Source organism: Trachypithecus francoisi, unplaced genomic scaffold, assembly GCF_009764315.1.
Source record: "Trachypithecus francoisi isolate TF-2019V2 unplaced genomic scaffold, Tfra_2.0 Lachesis_group21, whole genome shotgun sequence".
NCBI classification, from domain to species: domain Eukaryota; kingdom Metazoa; phylum Chordata; class Mammalia; order Primates; family Cercopithecidae; genus Trachypithecus; species Trachypithecus francoisi.
In genome coordinates, this window is record NW_022681467.1 from 1,497,638 (window position 1) to 1,519,741 (window position 22,104).

At 46.3% G+C, this 22,104-nt stretch overlaps 1 protein-coding gene and 1 pseudogene across 5 annotated transcripts in view; both read right to left on the reverse strand.

Annotated features, from left to right (window-relative positions):
- ABHD12 (abhydrolase domain containing 12, lysophospholipase) overlaps nucleotides 1-22,104 on the reverse strand; it is a 97,557-nt gene that overhangs the window by 68,246 nt on the left and 7,207 nt on the right. The window lies entirely within an intron of this gene.
- Nucleotides 2,200-4,087, reverse strand: LOC117068349 (annotated as a pseudogene).

Below are 22,104 nucleotides of genomic sequence, written 5' to 3' on the forward strand. Positions count from 1 at the left end.
GTAAACTGTTTTACTCCTTGATTTTTTTTTTTTTCTATCAACAAGATATCCAAGAAATTTATCCACATCAATGCTTACCTATTTTGCAGCTCCCAACTGGGTCGGCATAACATAGGTTATTAAGTCAGTCTCCCATTGCTGGACATTCATGTGGTTTCCGGCAATCAGTGCTACAATGAATCACTCTGTACATACCTTATTTTCTATGTACAGATAGGACACTCTTAGAATGGAAGTTACTGGATCAAAGAGTAAATGTGTCTATATTATTAAAAGATTATCCTCCCAAATCCTTGCTTCCCTCAGCCCTCACTAACAAAGTGGTTGTCAAAGATGCATTTTCTCCAATCTGATAGGTAAGAAATGGCATCTTGGTGGAGTTTTGCCTTTATCATTAATAAAGTGTTGGCCAGGTGCAGGGGCTCACACCTTTAATCCCAGCACTTTGAGGCTGAGGTGGGAGGATCGCTTGGGGTCAGGAGTTCAAGACCAGCCTGGACAACGTAGGTTTCTACAAAAAATTTAAACATTAGCTAAGCATAGTGGTGTGTGCCTGTACTGCCAGCTACTCAGGAGGCTGAGGTGGGAGGTTTGCTTGAGCCCAGGAGGTCAAGGCTGTAGTGACCTGATATCGCACCACTGCACTCCAGCCTGGGTGACATAGTAAGACCCTTAAAAATTAAATAAATATTGTTTAAAATTCTTTCATGGTTGGGTGCAGTGGCTCACACTTGTAATCCTAGCACTTTGGGAGGCCGAGGTGGGCAGATCAAGAGGTTAGGAGATCGAGACCATCCTGGCTAACACAGTGAAACCCTGTCTCTACTAAAAATACAAAAAATTAGCCAGCCATGGTGGTGGGCACCTGTAGTTCCAGCTACTTGGGAGGCTGAGGCAGGAGAATGGTGTGAACCCGGGAGGCGGAGCTTGCAGTGAGCTGAGATCACGCCACTGCACTCCAGCCTGGGCGACACAGTGAGACTCCACCTCAAAAAAAAAAAAAAAAAGAATTCTGTCACATATTGAAGGGTTTTATTTCCTTTTCAATGAATTATGCTATCTTTTGCATATTTTTCACTGGGCCTTGAACTTCTTTTCAATTCCTAGAAGTTCTTTATTATTACACCTCTTTACCTATGAGTTGCAAATATTTGTATTTTGTCTTTACATCATGCAGATTTTTTTCATATTATGAAGTCAAATTTATTTTAAGTCTGTTTTTTTTTTTTCTAAGACGGAGTTTCACTCTTGTTGCCTACGCTGGAGTGCAGTGGTGTGATCTTGGCTCACCACAACCTCTGCCTCCCAGGTTCAAGTGATTCTCCTGCCTCAGCCTCCCTAGTAGCTGGAATTACAGGTGTGTGCCACCATGCGGTTTCTCCATGTTGGTCAGGCTGGTCTCGAACTCCCAAACTCAGGTGATCTGCCCGCCTCGGCCTCCCAAAGTGCTGGGATTACAGGCATACGTCACCATGCCCAGTCTTATTTTAAGTCATCTTAATAGAATTTGGACTCTGAGTTATTGTTAGAAAGCCCTCCTCCATTTCAAGACTTGAGAATTTCACTCCTGTTTTCTTCTAGTACTTCTTGGTTTCTTTTTTTTTTTTTTTTTTTTTTGAGACGGAGTCTCGTTCTGTCGCCCAGGCTGGAGTGCAGTGGCTGGATCTCAGCTCACTGCAAGCTCCGCCTCCCGAGTTCACGCCATTCTCTTGCCTCAGCCTCCCGAGTAGCTGGGACTACAGGCGTCCGCCACCTCGCCCAGCTAGTTTTTTGTATTTTTTAGTAGAGACGGGGTTTCACCGTGTTAGCCAGGATGGTCTCGATCTCCTGACCTCATGATCCGCCCGTCTCGGCATCCCAAAGTGCTGGGATTACAGGCTTGAGCCACCGCACCCGGCCTACTTCTTGGTTTCTTGTTTACAGAGTAAAATATGGATCCAGATTTATTTTATTTCAAATGGCTACTCAATTGTCCCAAAAACCTTTATTAACAATCAAAATCAACCTTGACTCCACTCAACTATTATTCCAACTTCACCTCAGACTAAATTCCCAAATGTATTTGGGTCTATTTTGGGAATCTCTGTCCTGTCACTGTTATTCCTGAGCTGAGCACTGTAGCATGGACCAGACTCCACACACCTCTCTTCTTTTTCCAGAGGCTCATGGCACTTCTGTAGGTCATTTTTTTCTTTTTTAAATATACCCTTGGTACAAGATCTCTGTATATTTTTTCATCTGAACTTCAGAATCAGCTTGTATTGAACAAGAAAGAAACAGATGGGCATTTTAAAATTTGGAATTCTGTTAGATGAATAATCTGAGGAAATTTTTTGGAATTTGTCTTCTCTTCCTTTATATCTTACAACCAACTACTGTTGTTTGTATACAAGAAAGCTACGGATTACAGCACACTAATCTGACATCGCTTTAATGGGGATAGTGCATCCATACACTGAGATGACATGTAGTCATTAAAAACAAATAATGAGTGTTCATACAGCGACATGGAGGGGGCAGAACGGGCTTACAGTTTTGTGGGAGGAGGGACCATTCATATTAAGAATGGGGAAATGGGGGACAGAGAATTTGCCACATATACTTCAGCAATTTTAAAAATTTTACCATTTTTCCAACTTTTTTACACATAACAAAATTTACCATCATAACCATTTTCATGTGTACAGTTCAGTGGTAATATGTTCATATGTTCATACTGTTGGGTAATAACCACTACCATCCATCTCTATAACTCTTTCCATCTATAAAGCTGAAACTCTGTACCCATTAAACAGTAACTCCCATTCTCCATCCCCCAGCCAGGGCAACCACCATTCCACTTTCCGCTACTAGTACTTTGACGACTCTAGTGCCTCATGTAAGTGGAATTATACAGTACCTGTCCTTTTGTGACTGGCTTACTTCATTTAGCATAATGTCTTCAAGGTTTATTCATGTTGTAGCATATTTCAGAAATTCTTTCCATTGTACAGATATATCACATTTTGCTTCCATCGATCCGTGGGTGGACATCTTGGCTGCTTCCGTGTTTTAGCTATTGTGAACAGTGCTGCTTATGAACATGGGTGTACAAATAAATGGCTCTTAGAGACTCTGTTTTCAATTATTTTTGGTAGATACCCAGAAGTGCAGCTGCTGCACTATATGGTAATTCTATGTTCAATTTTTAAAGAGACAGCCATATTGTTTTCCACAGTTTCTGTACCATTTTTATTCCTACTAACAGTGTGCAAGGGTTCCAATTTCCCATATCCTTGCCAACACTTATTATTTTCTGTTATTCAGTTTTTATTTCATAACCATAAACTTAACTCAACTCTGCAATCCAGCTAGGCACAGAAGGGAACAAGGAAAACATGGAACCCAAAGGGAACTGCAGCGAGAGCACAAAGATTCTAGGATACTGAAAGCAAATGGGGTGGAGGGGTGCACTCCTGAGCTACAGAAGGAATGGTCTGGTGGTGAAGATAAAACACAGGTCAAACTTATTAGAGTTGTTCACAGTCAGCAATGGTGATCTTTTTGCTGGTTTTGCCGTTCCTGGAACCAAAGTGCTCCATGGCCTCCACAATATTCTTGCCTTCTTTCACTTCACCAAAGACCACATGCTTGCCATCCAACCACTCAGTTTTGGCAGTGCAGATGAAAAACTGTGAACTGTTTGTGTTGGGTCCAGCATTTGCCATGGAGAAGATGCCAGGACCTGTATGCTTCAGGATGAAGTTCTCATCATCAAATTTCTCCCCATAAATGGACTTGCTACCATTGCCATTATGGCGTGTGAAGTCACTACCCTGATACATAAACCCTGGAATAATTCTGTGAAAGCAGGAACTCTTAAAACCAAATCTTCTCACCAGTGCTCAGAGCACGAAAGTTTTCTGCTGTCTTTGGAACCTTGTCTGCAAACAGCTTGAAGGAGACGCAGCCCAAGGGCTTGCCTTCAACAGCAATGTTAAAGAACAGTGGAGTTGACCATGGCTGATAGTACAGGGCTCCCGGCAGTGGTGGCATCTGCAAAGCCTACTTTCTTTTTAAAAAATTAGCCATCCTCAGACAGGCGCAATGGCTCAAGCCTGTAATTCCAGTGCTTTGGAAGGCTGAGGCAGGACTGCTTGAACTCGTGAGTTTGGGACCAGCCTGGGCAACATAGTTAGACCTTCTCTCTACCAAAAATTAAAAAGCTAGCCAGGTGTAGGGGCATGTACCTACAGTCCCAGCTACTTGGTAGGCTGAAGTGGGAAGATCACTTGAGCCAGGGAGATCATGGCTGCAGTGAGCCATGATTGCACCACTGTAGTCCGGCCTGGGTGACAGAGAAAGACCATGTCTCAAAGGTAAAAAAAGGTCGGGCGCGGTGGCTCACGCCTATAATCCCAGCACTTTGGGAGGCCAAGGCGGGTGGATCACGAGATCAGGTGATCGAGAACATCCTGGCTAACACGGTGAAGCCCCATCTCTACTAAAAACACAAAAAAATTAGCTGGGCGTGGTGGTGGGCGCCTGTAGTCCCAGCTACTTGGGAGGCTGAGGCAGGAGAATGGCATGAACCCAGGAGGCGGAGCTTGCAGTGAGCCGAGATTGTGCCACTGAACTCCAGCCTGGGCAACAGAGCGAGACTCTGTCTCAAAAAACAAAACAAAACAAAAAAATAAAAAAATAAAAAATAAAAATAGCCATCCTAATTGGTGTGAGGTGATATCTCATTGTGGTTTTGATTTCCATTTCCCTAAAGGATTAGTAATATTGGGCAGCTATTCATGTGCTTATAAGTCATCTATTCATCTTTAGAGAAATGTCTCTTCGGGTTCTAGGCCCATTTTTGAATTGGTTTTTTGTTGTGGAGTTTTAAAAGTTCTCTATACATTCTAGATGAAGTTAAAATGCAGCAACAGCTACGAAATCTAAGAGGCCTAAAGAACTATAGTTTATGTCTTCCTCTAGCTATGGGTCCAGCACAGGTCGGCTGGAGTTCTACTAAACACAGTTACTCAGGAACCTGTCTTGCAGAAGCTCTACCACTTGGCAACACTGCCACCTCCACACAAGGCTTTAGGGTTTGCTGCAGCAGGAGTAGAGGGCACGAAGTTTCACGTACAGGCTCTTAATTACTTCTGCCTACAGAAGCAACATGTCACTTCCATTGAGATTGTGAGACCGCGTCAGTTCAAGAGGGAAAGATCCTGAACCAGGAGTGCCAGTGAGCACTGATGTTGTGTCCACAGGTTTAAATAGGTACACATGCATGCACAACACATTAAGTAAGCTGTTTTATAACTTCACACTGGAAAAACTTGCTCCTTAAAGGAGCTTTGGCCAGGCATGGTGGCTCACCCCTGTAATGCCAGCACTCTGTGGGGGCTGAGGCGAGAGGAATGCTTAAGGCCAGGAGTATGAGACCAGTGTGGGCAGCACAGCAAGACCCTATTTCTCTGTCTCTGCTTTTTTTTTTTTTAAAAAAGCCCTTTGTAGATTTTTTGTTAACAAAGGACATTTTTAGACATAAGTGGATCCTTGCCCTTTGTTTTCACCTATCTGGAAAGATCGGCTTCCAGGTTATTTTCTTAAAGAAATGCACATAACCACTGCAGGAATTTAATTGATTACAGTGGACCTGAACGCACTCATCCTTCAAAGCTTTCAATGCCTTGGGGCACTGACTGTGGGGGGGGGTCCCCTTGAGTCACAGTGATGCATCAGATCTCTCATGCATCCCAATTATTACTGGGGTGCACAGGTCTCCCTGGAGGCCTTGCTTTACAGAGCTTCCCAGCCACAACCACAGTACTGGAGGTTGAAGGTGCCAAGCCAACAAAGGGGCCACAGAGAAGGCCACTAATTCCAAGAGAAGTCTCTGTGGAAGACTCAGAGGCCTCCGACTCCAAGAGAAGACTTCTGTGCCCTCAAGCAGAGCCGCAGAGTCACCAATGCTGTCAGAGAAGGAAAGCAATATGCTGATGAACAAACTATTTCTCTCAAGTGACACTGGCTCAATATTTTCAACCCATAATAATTTCCCCTTGTAATAGTCAGGATGTATCAGAGACACAGTCCTAAGCAGGAGTCCTAAGCAGGAGAGCACAGCGATTAGAGCATGAGTGATGGAGATGGCACAGGTCTGCCACTCGGATGGCTGTGTGACCCTGGGCAAGCTACTTAACCATCCATGCCTTGGCTTCCTCATCTGTGAAGGAGGTGACCCACCAATCTCATGAGGCAGCTGTGAGCATTACATGAATTCATACACGTAAAGCGCTTAAGGAAACGGTATCTGGTACACAGTCCTCAATCAATGTTATTTTTATTAATTATTCTTGTGCCTTTGTTTATTGACTTTTTTTTTTTCTTTTTGGTAGAGATGGGTTTCACCATGTTTCCTAGGCTGGTCTCAAACTCTTGACCTCAAGCAATCCTCCTGCCTCAGCCTCCCAAAGTGCTGAGATTATAGGCGTGCGCCAACACACCAGGCCCTTCACCATTTATTTTTAATTGTTCTGCCTTTACTCTTCTACTTCCTCTTCCTCCCCTCCCATCATGAGCAAGCACCAACTTACCAGAAGCTATTTCTGAAAGACTGTGGAGTCCAGGAAGAACGAGAACGATCAGCTAATTAGGAACATTCTTATTACTTTAAAGGTTTAGCAAATACATCCTTCTTACTCTGGAGAGACCACAGACTGAGACACTGGACTGGCGGTCACGGTTCCTACACAAAAGGCCCCTAAGGAGTGTCTGTATCCCCTCTCGTCCCCATGGACAATCCGTACATCGGGGTGTGGGACACTGGTACCAAGCCGCTGTATGAGGGTGGCAGCCCTGCACTGGATTTCACTGTGGCTGGCCCTTAGAATACTTCACAAACTGGAGGCAGCAGCAGGCTCTAATGCACAGAAATGCCTGATTTTTAAAAAACCAAAACACCTAGTTTAAAACACTTAGTAACCATCTTGACTGCTTCATCTTCAACCCTATTTGTCTCTCTTCAGAAGTGATTCCTCCCAACATAACCCTCCCTGCTTCCTGACACTCCCCAAAAGAACTGGTTCCTAGATTTTTAGTTCATGAACTAGTAAAATGTTCTATAAAATGGGGACCGACCTAGTATTGCCGAGCTTTTATTTTGCCAAGTAAGGATCTCAGAAACTTGATAGAAAGGCCACTGTCTCAGGGTTCAACCATTATACAAAGTTACCTTCATGCCAGTTCTCTACATTTCTCATTTCCCTTCCTCACAGTAAAAAAGTAGTCCAAAACACTGTGGGCCCCAGGCTGGTCTCGAACTCCTTGGACTCAAGTGATCTGCATGCCCCAGTCTCCCAAATTGCTCGGCTTGCAGACATAAGCCATAGTGCCTGGCCCCCTAGATTTTTAATGTGAAAGCTAAAGTCATCAATTGAAGATCTTTCTTTCTCACTATAGGCATTCAGTGCTATATTTTCATTTTCCTCAAGCATGCTTTAGGGGCATACGTATGTCTTCCTTTTCATTCCATGTGAGCAACTTTGTACTTTCGCTTGTTTTTTTAGAGAGGGGATCTTGCTCTGTCACACAGGCTGAAGTGCAGTGGCACGCTCATAGCTCACTGAAGCCCCAAATTCCTGGGCTCAAGTGATCCCACCACCTTGGTCTCCCAAAGTGCTGGGATTATAGGTACGAGCCACCACACATGGGTGTTAACATTTCTTTCTGTTTTTTTTTTTTTTTTTTTGAGATGGAGTCTCGCTCTGTTGCCCAGGCTGGAGTGCAGTGGCATGACCTCGGCTCACTGCAAGCTCCGCCTCCCAGGTTCACACCATTCTCCTGCCTCAGCCTCCCGAGTAGCTGGGACTACAGGCGCCCACCACCAGGCCCAGATAATTTTTTGTATTTTTTTCAGTAGAGATGGGGTTTCACCGTGTTAGCCAGGATGGTCTCTATCTCCTGATCTCGTGATCCCCCTGCCTCGGCCTCCCAAAGTGCTGGGATTACAGGCATGAGTCACTGTGCCTGGCCAACACTTCTTAAAGCATGAGTCTGCTGCTGATGAATTATCTCAGCCTCTTTTTTTTTTTTTTTTTTTTGAGATGGAGTCTCGCTCTGCCACCCAGGCTGGAGTGCAGTGGCCGGATCTCAGCTCACTGCAAGCTCCGCCTCCCGGGTTTACGCCATTCTCCTGCCTCCCGAGTAGCTGGGACTACAGGCGCCCGCCTCGTCGCCCGGCTAGTTTTTTTTGTATTTTTAAGTAGAGACAGGGTTTCACCGTATTAGCCAGGATGGTCTCGATCTCCTGACCTCGTGATTCGCCCGTCTCGGCCTCCCAAAGTGCTGGGATTACAGGCTTGAGCCACCGCGCCCGGCCTCTTTTTTTTTTTTAAGAGACAAGGTCTTACTCTGTCACCTGGGTTTAAGTACAGTCTTCACCTCCTGGCCTTAAGTGATCCTCCTGCCTCCCAAGTAGCTAGGACCACACGTGCAAACCACCACGCTCAGCTAATCTTTTACTTTTTGTAAAGATGGAGTCTACAAAACATAGCCAGTTTGGCTATGTTTCCCAGGTTGGTCTGGAACTCCTGGGCTCATGTGATCCTTCCATCTTGACCTCCCAAAGTGTTCAGATTACAGGTGTGAGCCATCACGCCTGGTGCTCTTTCAGCTTTTTTATATCTGGAAACTTTAGTATTTTGCCTTTGAAGATACTTTTGGGGTGGGAGGAATGACAACATAAAAAGGTATTTTCACCTGGTAAATAATTTTAGACGGATGGCTTTTTCTTTCAGTACAGTCATGCAAACTGCATAATAGTGTTTCAGTCAACAATGGACCACTTATACAATGGTTGTCCCATATGATTACATTAGCTAAAAAATTCCTATTGCCTAATGTCATGGCTGTAGTGTCACAGTGCAAAGCATTACTCATATTTGTGGTAATGTGGTATAAACAAATCACTGCAAGTTGTATAAAAACGTATAGTAATGTCCTAAGCCTTCATATTCACTCACCACTCACTCACTGACTCACCCAGAGCAACCTCCAGTCCTGCAAGATCCAATCATGGTAAGTGCCCTATACTGTACTGTTTTTTACATTTTATATTGTATTTTCACTGTACCTTTTCTATGTGTAGATACACAATTACTTAACATTGTGGCACAACTGCCTACAGGACTCAGTACGGTATCATGCTGTGCAGGTTTGCAGCCTAGGAGCAACAGGCCTCACCCCATAGCCCAGGCGTGTAATAGGCCATACCACCTGTATCTGTGTAAATATACTCTGATCTTTGCATGACAATGCACTTGCCTAACAATGCATTTCTCAGAAGGTATACCTGTTATTGACATTACTACATGGCATGACAGCTTTAAAGATGTTGCTTCAAGGCCAGGCGCAGACTCAAACCTATAATCCCAGCATTTTGGGAAGCTGGGGCGGGTGGATCACCTGAGGTCAGGAGTTGGACACTGGCCTGCCCAACATGGTGAAACTCTGTATTTACTAAAAATACAAAAGTTAGCCAGGTGTGGTTGAGGGCGCCTGTAGTCCCAGCTACTCGGGAGGCTGAGGCAGGAGAATGGCGGGAACCCGGGAGGCGGAGCTTGCAGTGAGCCGAGATAGCGTCACTGCACTCCAGCCTGGTGGACAGAGCGAGACTCTGTCTCAAAAAAAAAAAAAAAAATTTTAAAAATAAAGATGTTGCTTCACTGGCTTCTTACTTGCTTTTCTTTTCTGATAAGAAACCTTCTGTTGCCCATATCTTTGTTCCTATGTGCACAATATGTCTTTTTTCCTCTGGTTGAAGGTTTTTTTCTTTATCACTGGTTTTGAGCAATTTGATTGCGAAATGCCTTGGTATAGTGCTTCACGTTTCTTATGTAGGAGATTAATCAGGCTTCTTAGCAGTGGGTTTACAGTTTTCACCAAGCTTGTAAAGTTTCTGGCCACTATTTCTTCAAATATTTTTTCTCTCCTTTCTCCTCTTCATTGGGGACTTTACTTATCAGTATAATAGGCTGCCTGAAGTTGTCCCATAGCATAGTGATGCATTTATTTACATATTTATTTATTTATTTATTGACAGGGTCTCACTCTGTTGCCCAGACCAGATCATGGCTAACGCAGCCTTGACCTCCGAGGCTCAAGCAATCCTCCCCACCTTAGCCTCCCAATTAGTTGGAATCAAAGGCGTGCACACCATGCCTGGCTAATTGTTTAATTTTTTTCGATGGTCTCAGATTCCTGGGCTCAAGACCCTCCTTCTTTATTCTCCCAAAGTGCTAGGATTACAGGTGTACTGGGATTACAGGCATGGTAGGAGAACAGGTGTGTGCCACTGCACCTGGCCTAGTAACGATGCTTTTGAAAATTTGTTTGGTTCTCTTTTCCCCAGGTTTCATGTTGAATAGCTTAGCAGTGTTTAATCTGCCCTTCAATGTAATTCCTTCAGTGTAACCTTTACCTCACACATTGTGGTTTTCATCTTTAGAAATTCAATTTGGGTAATTTTTGGATTTTTCATGACTCTCCATTTAACTTCTGGAACACATGGAATACAATTACAGTAAGTGTTTTTTGTTTGTTTGTTTGTTTTTGAGATGGAATTTCACTCTTGTTGCCCAGGCTGGAGTGCAATGGCACAATCTCGGCTCACCACAACCTCAGCCTCCTGGGTTCAAGCGATTCTCCTGCCTCGGCCTCCCAAGTAGCTAGGATTACAGGCATGTGCCACCACGCCGGCTAATTTTGTAATTTTAGTAGAGACAGAAGACACAGTTTCTCCATGTTAGTCAGGCTGGTCTCAAACTCCTGACCTCAAGTGATCCTCCCGCCTCAGCCTCCCAAAGTGCTGCAATTACAGGTGTGAGCCACCATGCCCAGCCTACAGTGTTTTAATGTCCTTCTCTTCAACACTAATGTGCATGTCAGTACTCAGTCGGTTTTCATTGATTATTCTCTTCATTATATACACATTATAGTTTCCTACCACTCTGCATGCCTGTGCTATGGGCTGAATAATGTCCTCTCAAAATTCGTATGTTGAAGTCTTAACCCCTAGCACCTCAGAATACGATTGTATTTAAAGAGAGGGTCTTAAGGAGGTAATTATGCTAAAATGAGGTCATCAGGGTGGACCCTAATCCACTATGACTAATGTTTGTAAGAAGAAATGCAGAAAGAGCCACACACAAAGGTTAGAGCATATGAAGAAACACGGAGAAGGTGGTCATCTACAGGCCAAGCAGAGGGGCCTCATGAGAAACCAGCCATGCTGACACCTCCATTTTGGACTTCTGGCCTCTGGAATTGAGAGAAAATAAACTTCTGCCATTGAAGTCACCTGGTCTGTGTTACTTTGTTATGGCAGCCCTCACAAACCCATACACCTGGAATTTCCCACCACTGAAGCATGCAGTTCCTGAATGTTTTACCCAGTAAATTACGGTCTTCCTCTAAGTAGCGGGGATTATTTCCTCTGATCTTTTCAGACAGTTCTTTCCCCAGCCACAGAGTTTCCTCACACACGTGTGCTGATCAAAGGGACCCTCTGCAGACCCCAGGGTCTCTCTCTGTGTTGCTCTCTCCTCTCTGGTACTCTGTCCTATAAACTCTAGCCACATTGGTCTCTCCAGATTCTCAGCTCCACACCCACAACCCTGGGAGTCCACGTAGCTCCCCTCCCTGTGCCATGGCGTGGAAGCTCTGTCAAGGTCAGCTAGGGTACTGTAGGGCTCACTTCCTTTATCTGTCACCTCTCTGAGTTAACTGTCCTTTGTTGCCTAGTGCTCAGTGTTTTAAAAATTGTTTCAGGCCGGGCGTGGTGGCTCAAGCCTGTAATCCCAGCACTTTGGGAGGCCGAGACGGGCGAATCACGAGGTCAGGAGATCGAGACCATCCTGGCTAATACGGTGAAACCCCGTCTCTACTTAAAAATACAAAAAACTAGCCGGGCGACGAGGCGGGCGCCTGTAGTCCCAGCTACTGGGGAGGCTGAGGCAGGAGAATGGCGTAAACCCGGGAGGCGGAGCTTGCAGTGAGCTGAGATCCGGCCACTGCACTCCAGTCTGGGTGGCAGAGCAAGACTCCGTCTCAAAAAAAAAAAAAAAAAATTGTTTCGTGTATGTTGTCTGTTTTTGTTGTGGCTGCTGTTTGGGTTATTTCCAGGTAAATTCAGCCACCTTGGTCAGAAGTGGAAGTTTCATGTTTCTTTTAAAATATGTCTATAATTAGCTGGGTGCAGTGGCTCACACCTGTAATCCCAGCACTTTGGGAGGCCGAGGCAGGCAGATCACGAGGTCAGGAGATCAAGACCATCCTGGCTAACATGGTGAAGCCCTGTCTCTACTAAAAATACAAAAATATTAGCCAGGCGTGGTGGCGGGTGCCTGTAGTCCCAGCTACTTGGGAGGCTGAGGCAGGGGAATGGCGTGAACCCGGGAGGTGGAGCCTGCAGGGAGCCCAGATTGCACCACTGCACTCCAGCCTGGGCGACAGAGTCAGACTCCTTCTCAAAAAAAAAAAAATAAATAAATAACGTCTACAACTAGTTTTCACCAATTCCTCCATTAATGTAACCATCAAAATTGTAGAGGAAAAGTGTTTTATCATTTAATTCCACGATATTCTCTTAGAAGGAACGAGAGAGTAATGCCGAGTCTCGTTCCCCAATACTAATAGATTAAATTCTTCTTAGCTTTTAGGTGGAAATCTTAACAATAATCTCCAAAATCTTGTTCAAAAGCAGTCAGTGTTGAGAGCAATTTCACTCTAGTGAACTGAAAACTTGAAGGCCTTAATAAAACACACAAGAGCAGTCCATAAATGTCTCTTTGTTCCCAAGAAAGAAAACAAAAAATCATGAGGATTCAGTCAGCAGAACTGAACAACTGGGTATCCTACTGTGAGAAGGCCTTATTTTCCTGGCTGTGGCCCAGCATGTTATCAGGTGCTTTACACATGGCCACATTACCTTACCTTGCTTTATTTTATTTTATTTTTTTTTTGAGGCGGAGTCTCGCTCTGTCACCCAGGCTGGAGTGCAGTGGCCGCATCTCAGCTCACTGCAAGCTCCGCCTCCCGGGTTTATGCCATTCTCCTGCCTCAGCCTCCCGAGTAGCTGGGACTACAGGCGCCCGCCACCTCGCCCGGCTAGTTTTTGTATTTTTAGTAGAGACGGGGTTTCACCGTGTTAGCCAGGATGGTCTCGATCTCCTGACCTCGTGATCCGCCCGTCTCGGCCTCCCAAAGTGCTGGGATTACAGGCTTGAGCCACTGCGCCCGGCCGCTTTATTTTTCTTTATAGCACTTTTATCACCCTTTGAAATTTGACTGTATACTTATGTGCTATCTTTTTTGCCGTGTTTCTCCTTCATGAGAACGGAATCCTCACAAGGACTGGGATTTGTCCCACTCTTGTGCAGCATTTTATCTACTCTAGCCTTCAGTGAAGTCTAGGTCAATGAAAAAGACATACTTGCTAATGGATGGAAAAACACGGGAGCAATGCTCTCAACACAGGCCACACTATTCACGGCAATTATCCAGAGGGAATTTCACTTTCTTTGTTTTAAATTTTTATTAAGAACTCTTTATTAAATACTTTGGAATCAGAAAAAAAAAATCAAACTGTTTGAGAGAGGAATGGAGTGAGAGAGAGAGGGCCCCTCAGAGGCTGCCCTTCACCATGGCTATGACATCTCCCAGACCACCTCATACCTAGAGATGCTTCCCTGGGCCCTGCAGACTCTCCTTCAGCTTTTTCCTGAGGCCCTGGGGCTGCACTGGCAGCCTCCCAGCTGGCCTGTACTGGCCTAACAGTCCCTTCCTTCCGGAACCCTAGCCAGATATTGAATGTCCTAGAATGGCAGTCTTCTTTTTTTCCTTCCTGTAGGTTCTGCCATGATGTGCCTTGTCAAGGTTTCTTGTGTCCCCAAACTGTGAGAATTTTTCTTATGTCTTTAGATGGCGCTCTATTGGCCAGCAATGCATTTTGCATTACATCCTGTCAAGCAAGAGGCTAAAAGAAAAGACCCTATTCTTAGTCTATTTTTTGTTTCTATAACTAAGAAACTGAGATTGGTAATTTATAAGGAAGGAAATTTATGTCTTAAGAGTTCTGGGCCGGGCGCGGTGGCTCAAGCCTGTAATCCCAGCACTTTGGGAGGCCGAGACGGGCGGATCACGAGGTCAGGAGATCGAGACCATCCTGGCTAACAGGGTGAAACCCCGTCTCTACTAAAAAAATACAAAAAACTAGCCGGGCGAGGTGGCGGGCGCCTGTAGTCCCAGCTACTCGGGAGACTGAGGCAGGAGAATGGCATAAACCCGGGAGGTAGAGCTTGCAGTGAGCCGAGATCCGGCCACTGCACTCTAGCCTGGGCGGCAGAGCGAGACTCCGTCTCAAAAAAAAAAAAAAAAAAAAAAAAAAAAAAAAAAAAAAAAAGAGTTCTGGAGGCTGGGAAGTCCAAGGTCACGGGGCCACATCTGGTGAGGACTTTCTTGCTGGTGGGGACTCTTCTGAAGAGTCCCAAGCTGGCGCAGGGCATTACATGGTAATGGGGATCAGAGGAGATGGCCACACTGCCTTTTACAACAGTGATAAGTCTCGTGATAACTAACCCAAACCCTCAATAAATCATTAATTCAATGAATGGATTCATCCATTCATGAGAGCAAAGCCCTTATGACCCAATCACCTCCCGAAGGATTCATCTCGTTTTTTTTTTTTTTTTGGAGACGGAATCTTGCTCTGTCACCCAGGCTGGAGTGTAGTGGCGCGATCTCAGCTCACTGCAACCTCTGCCTCCTGGGTTCAAGCAATTCTCCTGCCCTAGCCTCCCAAGTAGCTGCAACTACAGGCATGTGCCACCATGCCCAGCTAATTTTTGTATTTTTAGTAGACGGGGTTTCACCATGTTGGCCAGGATGGCCTTGATCTCCTGACCTCATGATCCGCCCACTTTAGCCTCCCAAAGTGCTGAGATTACAGGCGTGGGCCACCACGTCTGGTCAGCTCCCACCTCTTAACACTACTACATTGAGGACCAAGATTCCAACACTTTCCAACACATGAACTTTTAGGGGACACATTTAAACCATTAAACCATCAAGCCATAGAAGATGCCCTGAAGATAAATCAGCACATAATATGTCAGAGCAACACAGGAGTCTTTAACAAAGGATAAATGTGAATGAAAGCAGACTAACCTTCTCCAGCCATCCCTATATTTTCTCTTTGCCAAAGGCATCACCAAAGCCTGGGGATGCAAGAACTGATGGTTGCCAAGCATAAAACATGACAGACAACTAGCTCCCTGAGGACAGATACTATCTCCTTGCATCCCCAGGGCCTGGCACAACATCTGGCAAACAACAGGAATACAGTAGCTACTGAATAAAATGACGTATGGGCACTTGGCATTGACAGGGCCACTTTCAGGTGGGAGCAATGTGGTCATCCAGGACCAGGAGTGGCAAAGGTCAAGGATGAAGGGGTAGGGCATATATGACACATACATTATTAGGAGAAAAAAACAGCTGAAAGTTAAAAATCGTATCTATTCTAGTGATCTGAACTACCGCATCAAAATGACCGGCATCCACCCTGAACATTCTTACCTTTCCATTACAAATAGTTCAGTCAACACACCCCAAGCTTTGTTTGAAGACCCCACTAGTCTGATAAGAACTGAAGACGGCCGGGCGCGGTGGCTCAAGCCTGTAATCCCAGCACTTTGGGAGGCCGAGACGGGCGGATCACGAGGTCAGGAGATCGAGACCATCCTGACTAACACGGTGAAACCCCGTCTCTACTAAAAAAAATACAAAAAACTAGCCGGGCGAGGTGGTGGGCGCCTGTAGTCCCAGCTACTCGGGAGGCTGAGGCGGGAGAATGGCGTGAACCCGGAGGCGGAGCTTGCAGTGAGCTGAGATCCGGCCACTGCACTCCAGCCTGGGCGACAGAGCGAGACTCCGTCTCAAAAAAAAAAAAAAAAAAAAAAGAACTGAAGACAATTTGAATTTTTTTTTTTTTTTTTTTTTTTTTACCATGAAGCTCAGGACAACTTCTTTGAGGCTTTAAGAACAAACCCTGGCCGGGCGCGGTGGCTCAAGCCTGTAATCCCAGCACTTTGGGAGGCCGAGACGGGCGGATCACGAGGTCAGGAGATCGAGACCATCCTGGCTAACATGGTGAAACCCCGTCTCTACTAAAAATACAAAAAACTAGCCGGGCGAGGTGGCGGGCGCCTGTAGTCCCAGCTACTCGGGAGGCTGAGGCAGGAGAATGGCGTGAACCCGGGAGGCGGAGCTTGCAGTGAGCCGAGATTGCGCCACTGCACTCCAGTCTGGGCGACAGAGCGAGACTCTGCCTCAAAAAAAAAAAAAAAAAAAAAAAAGAACAAACCCTAAGTTTCAGCACCCCTGAGGTATGCATGTATTCCCTCACTGACAGCCTGTGTCCACCTTCACCTTTACAAACCCAAAAGTCCTGGCCTTTTCAGCTGCTCCCACACTGACACCCATCTGCCCTCTGCTCTCATTATCTCAGGACATTTTCTCATCTGCTAAGCGTATCACAAGTGAGTGAGGCAACTCAGCCCACAAGTACCATCTCAAGATTAATTCTATTTAACAAGGAAGAAACTTAGCAATCTGTGTACCAGCAAGCCCCAGGACCGAGACTTCTGCCTGGTCCCACCTGAATACTCTGTCATGACCTCAGTTCATGTGGACCTTTCTCCCACCTTCGCCTCAAGCCCAGCCCTGAGCCCCTCCATGCTGGCATGTGTGCAGGGACCCCATGCAGGCTTGCCAGAGCACTCAGCTATGCCGAACATGCCAACTCCACAGATACACAGCAGGTCACAACTGCAATGACTTCCCATGGGAACTGTCTTTGTCATCTTTTTTAAAAACATTACATGTCAGAAAGAAGAGTCCCTGCTAGGCAGTATGATTGTTGATGTTAATGAGAATTTAGCAAGTGTGATGGGAAGATTCTGGTTAGGCTGAGGAGTGAGAGCTCAGACTGGGCCCATGTGGGGAACTGAGAGACAGAGGCCCAATAGCTCCTCTTCCCTCTGCCCTCCTAGCAGAAGGCCTTGCTGCTTCTTTCCTAAGGATGGCACAAGCACTCAGAACAGAACTGGCAGATTCCTTCACCCACAAATTGATCAACTTACCCACGTCTTTCCCCACAGCCTTGGCCTTCCTTCCTAACTGAGGGGAGCTCCTCTGGTCAGCCTCAGAACACTGGGTCCCGTCCCTTCTCACAGGCCCAGAGGCATCACTGCACCTACTCTGTCCCATGCCGTCCATCTTCCCTCTCTCCTGGATTATTCCCATGCACACTCCAGATTGTTCTAATATCGCATATTATGAATATAATTATCATATGGCCGGGCGCGGTGGCTCAAGCCTGTAATCCCAGCACTTTGGAGGCCGAGACGGGCGGATCACGAGGTCAGGAATCGAGACCATCCTGGCTAACATGGTGAAACCCCGTCTCTACTAAAAACACAAACTAGCCGGGCGAGATGGCGGGCGCCTGTAGTCCCAGCTACTCGGGAGGCTGAGGCAGGAGAAGGCGTAAACCCGGGAGGCGGAGCTTGCAGTGAGCTGAGATCCGGCCACTGCACTCCAGTCCGGGCGACAGAGTGAGACTCCGCCTCAAAAAAGAAAAAAAAAAAAAAAAAAAAAAAAAAAAAAATATCATATAATAGGCTGTTTGAAGTTATCCTGTAGCATAGTGATGCTTTTATTTATTTATATATATTTTTTGAGACAGGGTCTCACTCTGTTGCCCAGACCAGAGTGCAGTGGCTTGTTTATGGCTTACACCACCTTGATCTCTCGGGCTCAAACAATTGTGCACACTACGCCTGGCTCATTTTTATTTTTTTTTTTGGTCTAGATGAGGTTTCCCTTTGTTGCCCAGGCTGGTCTCAGATTCCTGGGCTCAAGCGATCCTCCTTCTTTATCCTCCCAAAGTGCTAGGATTACAGGTGTGCTGGGATTTCAGGCATGGTAGGAGTACAGGTGTGTGCCACTGCAGCTGGCTTCCTAATGATGCTTTTGAAAATTTGTTTGGTTCTCTTTTCCCCAGGTTTCACGTTGAATAGTCGAGCCCTTTCTTTAGCAGTGTTTAATCTGCCCTTCAGTGTAATTCCTTTCAGTGTAACCTTTACCTCACACATTGTGGTTTTCATCTTTAGAAATTCAATTTGGGTAATTTTCAGATATTCCATGACTCCACTTAACTTCTGGAACATATGGAATACAATTACAGTATGTGTTGTTTTGTTTTTTGTTTTTTTGAGATGGAATTTCGCTCTTGTTGCCCAGGCTGGACTGCAATGGTGCGATTTTGGCTAATATATCACTTTAATTATGATAATATTATAATGATCAATATAATGGGCTGCCTGAAGTTATCCTATAGCATAGTGATGCTATTATTTATTTATTTTTTGGTATCTAATATCACTGCTAAGAAAACTTACCCCCTCCAGCCATCCCTCCCCGTCTTTCCCCCTTTCCTGCACAGCTCTCTGGAAAAGCTACCTACATTTCCTCTCTCCACTTCTTCCTTGAGGTCTCACCATTAGGCTTTTGCCCCCACCACTGCAGTAAGACACTCCTGTCAATGCTGATCTCATGTCACCAAATCCAATCGCAGATCATGCTTTCTTCTCCAACAGGCCTTCTTTAGGTGGCTACCTTGACATTTTTTCCCAGCAATCCTCCTAACTCAGTGCCCAGGTCCTGGCTCCTCTGTCCTGACTTGCCTGCTGGGCGAGTCTGCTGCAGGGCTCTAGGTACCACCTGCCACAGCCATGGTCAGATACAAGCCCTAACCTTCCCCTTGAACTCTATCCCCTATCCATCTGGATGTTTAACAGACACGTCAGTATGTCCAAAACCAAACAGATTACTTCTCCTGCCCCAAAGCACTTGCTCTTTCCACATCTGTCCCCATCTCAGTATCTGGCAACTCCATTCTTCCTGTTGCTCAAAAAGTAGTTTGTGAATCCAGAATCACATGCTTCTTCTCATCTCCACAGCTGCTATCCCAGCTTGAGCCCCTGTCATCTCTTGCCTGGATGACTCTGGTAGCCCCTAGCTGGTCTCCCTGCTTGCCCACTGCAGTCTGTGCTTGTCACACAGTCAGAGTGACATGATGACACACACATCATGCCATTTCTCTTTTTTTTTTTTTTTTTTTTTTGAGACGGAGTCTCGCTCTGTCGCCCAGGCTAGAGTGCAGTGGCCGGATCTCAGCTCACTGCAAGCTCCGCCTCCCAGGTTTACGCCATTCTCCTGCCTCAGCCTCCCAAGTAGCTGGGACTACAGGCGCCCGCCACCTCGCCCGGCTAGTTTTTTGTATTTTTTAGTAGAGACAGGGTTTCACCGCGTTAGCCAGGATGGTCTAGATCTCCTGACCTCGTGATCCGCCCGTCTCGGCCTCCCAAAGTGCTGGGATTACAGGCTTGAGCCACCGCGCTCGGCCTGCCATTTCTCTTTTCTAAAGCAGCCAGTGGCATCCGTTCACATGTCTCCTTGTCAGAAACGTCCCCTGTACACCCGGACTGTGCACACACAGTCACAGGGCCTCATCTGTGGCTGTTTCCTCACTGGGACCATTTTCCTCCTTAGTGCCCTGAGCATGTGGCATCACATGTTTCTTCATGTGTTATCTGCCCTCCCTACCAGAATGTAAAGGCCAGGAGAACTGCCATGGCCTCGGCATTCACAGGTGTTACTGGGCCTAACAGGTACTCAAACTGTTAAATGAGTGGCTGGAAAAAAGTGTTAAATAAGCAAACAGTAGTGCTATAAATGCTCTAATACCAACAGACACATTAACTGGTCAGGATGCACCCTATATGTATGACTGGCTGAGAAGCCAGACTCTTAATTATTTGGGGCAGAAAAGGGTAGAAGAAAATCCTTCTTGACATGCGCTAACAGATCTTTCTCAGTACCCTCAACTCGTGTTTTCTTGTTTGTTTTGTTTTGTTTTGTTTCTGAGACAAAGTCTTGCTCTGTCGCCCAGGCTGGAGTGCAGTGGCGCAATCTCGGCTCACTGCAGCCTCTACTTCCTGGGTTCCAGCGATTCTCCTGCCTCAGCCTCGCAGGATTACAGGAGGTAATCCCTCATCTGGGATTACAGGTGCTTACAACCCTGCCTGGCTAATTTTTATCTTTTTAGTAGAGATGGTGTTTAACCACATTGGCCAGGCTGGTCCTGAACTCCTGACCTCAAGTGATCTGCCTGCCTCGGCCTCCCAAAGTGCTGGGATTAAAGGCATGAGCAACCACACCAGCCAGCACCCTCAACTCTTAATATTATAATCATCATGGGGCTAGTCACCTAGAAGACGTCACTGACCAAGCACACACCACGTGCCACGAACATTCCACACACCTGGGCCTCACCACAATCCTACAGGGGAGACACTCTAATCCCCACATCACAGATGAAGAAACAAACTCAGGGTGTTACACAACTCACCCAAGCCAGAGAATCTGAAAACTCACTTGAGACCCGGGTCTCTATGAAGGCTATCCTCTGCAACAGTAAATCACAATACAAAGGGGCCCAGGTCTAAATGAGAAGTCTTGCTGGTAATGGGACACTTTGGTTCTGGCATCCTGGCTCTTGGCCCCTGTTCACTGACTGGCTCTCAGTGTGGCACGAGACAGATGGCTTACCCACTCTCATGCTGAAAGAGCCCCTGCCAAAGCACAAGCACACTGAGCCTGAAGTCTTGTGGCATCATCTCTGGGTGAAGAGCATCGACTTAATCTGTCAGCTTTTCAGGTTATATTTCAATAAACACTTTCCCTGCAGATTTCACTCTGGAAGGAAAAGTGTTCCAAGGGAGGAGGAGAGAAAGGAGGGGAATGAAGAGGAGGAGGAGAAGTAGCAGCAGGAGTCTGAAATGAGGTCCTGTCTCCAAAGCTGTTAGCAAAAACCTGACAAGGTGATCCATCTTCCATGCCTCTCTCCAAGGTTTCCTCCATGAAAGTGCCTCAGGTGCTTTCAGCCTGCCCAAAGATACCCCTCACAGTTCAGGCCTGTCTGCCATAGAAGGTGGGCACTCCCTTGGGAAGGGACACTGTGGCTGAAAGGAACTAGGAACCAAGCAGAGATACAGGATGCAGAGTCCTAATAAAGCAGAAGGCAGTGGCAAAGCACCAAGTCCCAGTGTAGCCGGTCCCTGGCTGGAGTGCAGCCATGATAAGGTACACTGAGTTAGGAAGAGGAGAACCAGCACCAGTTGTGGGGGGTGGGGGGCCAGCTGCGGCACCATAAACAAAGCCAGCCCCGTGCCTTGTCACAATCCTGGCACAGACTGTACTGAGAGTGGAGCAAAAGGAAAAAGGAGATGGACAAAGTGGACTTTAATCACAAAAGCTAGCTCAGAACTTGCTTCCATCTTCCTAATCTGTAAAGAAAAGATGAAGAGATACCATGCAGGGACACTTAGAGGGTGAGGTTGATACCGAACCTGGGGAAGGCTGACACTGAAGAAGACAGATGTTAACCTCAGCCATCCACCCTTCTGGGTTAGGGGGAAGCCATTAGCAACCTTGGATAAAGTATCTTCTTTGGGTCAAGGAAGAACGAGGTGTGATGACTGTGTTCTTTGGCATTTACGTGTGAGGGTGATCTGGCTATGAAACCTCCCATGCAGCCCACTGATCTCTGTCCATCCAGCAGATCTGGCCTGTTGGTTGGGAGGCGGAGGATAAAGACTAGGTGACACACAGACCGTGTACATCGCATGACTGCCTTCTCAGGGTCCAAATTAGACCAGTCGTGCCTTCAACGCACATTGCCAAGAATTCCAGGGCTAATGAAAGGCCCACAAAATTCCCCATTTGGGCTGGGCATAGTGGCTCACGCCTGTATTCCCAGCACTTTGGGAGGCTGAGGCGGGCGGATCACAAGGTCAGGAGTTCAAGACCAGCCTAGTAAATATGGTGAAAGCCCGTCTCTACTAAAAATACAAAAATTAAGGCTGGGCACAGTGGCTCACGCCTGTAATCCCAGCACTTTGGGAGGCCAAGGCGGGCGGATCATGAGGTCAGGAGTTCAAG